The sequence below is a fragment of the Fukomys damarensis genome, unplaced genomic scaffold, assembly GCF_012274545.1.
Source record: "Fukomys damarensis isolate Sample0158 unplaced genomic scaffold, DMR_v1.0_HiC HiC_scaffold_4, whole genome shotgun sequence".
In the NCBI taxonomy this organism is placed as follows: domain Eukaryota; kingdom Metazoa; phylum Chordata; class Mammalia; order Rodentia; family Bathyergidae; genus Fukomys; species Fukomys damarensis.
In genome coordinates this window covers 28,297,015-28,298,918 of record NW_022900916.1, presented here as the reverse complement: position 1 = coordinate 28,298,918, position 1,904 = coordinate 28,297,015, and positions in this window count along the sequence as shown.

Genomic DNA, 1,904 nt, shown 5'->3' with positions numbered 1-1,904 from the left:
TTTCCAAATGAGGAAAGATTTTTTTTCAGCTTTGAGTTTATTGGTACATTTAGGTATACAGTACAGTTACATTCATTACTGTGATCTTGTACCTCTACATGACAGGTCTTGGTTCTCATTTTTTCCCCTTGTCCCTGCCCTTCCTTCACCCCCTCCGAGGAGAGATTTTTGAAAGATCAGTTTGAGAAGTGAAAAATGGAATTATGTTTTGAGGAAAGCATCTCTTTCAGGCTTCTGCATTCTTAAATCCATCAAATGAGTCATTTATTTCTCTCAGAAATCTGTAATGATAGCACAGTTATACATAATGGTTTGTAATTTTCTTTGGGCAGCAAAGAGTAAAATGAAAAAAGTAAACAAGCACACAAACCCAGTTTAATGTCCACTCAATATTGCTTAATAGCCACTAAGATGGCAAACCTAAATGGGCTTGCTTGCTGAGAACCATGGCAATATTTGAGAAGATAACTTTCCAGTCATAAATGGAACACTAATAATGAAATACTTTTTTCTCCTCTGCATAACCAAAATGCCACAGTTTCCTGCAATGAGCATGCCTTCCGCATTTGTGCAGACATGAACTAAAATAGTGTCAATACCTATTTCCTACCCTAATCACATTCAAAACTTAATATATAAACAATATGTAAACTAAAAGTTTAAGCCAATTTTTGATTTGTTTCACTGAACTTTTTTTCCGCTTTAAATTTATTGGTACATTTTAGGTATACAATACAGTTGCATTCATCACTAGGATCTTATACCTTTACATGATGTATCTTGGTTCTTATTTTTTTTCCATTCCCCTATCCTCCCTTCAGCCCCTCCACCCTTCCCTATTTACAAAGACTTTGTTTCCATGTTTTTCTATTTCTCATATTTTTCTTTTCCCTTCTTTCCTTTCCTCTATCCCCTCCCCACTTCCCCTTCTCCTTTAGACATTTTCTTCCTATTTCACTATATCAATTATATATTTTGATCACATTTACACTTTTAGTTTTTCACTGAACTTTTAAATTCCCATTTTGTTTCCAAATAATTTTGGTTCCCTTCATTCAAAACCAAAGAGTTTGTGTTAGAATAAATAAATAAACCTTTTTTTAAAGCAAGATGGATCTTTGTATCCACGTTATTGAGAATAATATGTTAAAAAAAATGGACCTAACTGCTTGAAGGAATTATTTTGCACAGTGGTTACTGGATCTAATGTATGATAAAAACCCTATCCTCTGAAGGGTAGGTAGTAAAAAAGTTTTTTTTACTTTGTATCAGATACATTAATACTACCACCTTTCCTTGAATGTCTACTGCCTGTGATCTAGAATAGTTAATTGCCTTCTAACTGGTCTTCCTTCTTTCACTCTTTGAACACCACTAAATCATTTTATGCATTCGTATTCAAATAATTTCCCTTAAGCTCTCATTCCTTAGTTTAGAAATAGCAACCATTTCCACCTTGCTTACAGAATAAAAACCCTATTTTCCTACATGGTCCTTCAAGGCTGTCTATGGATCTGCATCCCATATTTATTCCAACTTCATCTTAATATAATAATCTGAGAATGAGGTTAACTCTAGCTCAGCTCCCAAGTGTTTTGTTTTATCTAGAATTGATTGGGGCTCTTTTATTGATGGTGCTGAGCATTTTACAGGCCAAAAAGGGAAAAAATAGTCTCTTAAGTAAACAGAGATATTAGGTTTTTAAATGGGTCTGAGGTTTCTGTATCACTTCAATCTGGATGGCCAGGAGCCTTCTCTAAAATTTGAATTCAATAAATATTTACTAGGAAAGCTTTTTGTGTCAACATTTTGCATATAACATTAATTTGTGATTCTCAAAACAGTATTGTTGGGTATTGTTACAGTCAGTTTTCAAACATGGAGGATGAACTCAGAAAAGGTAA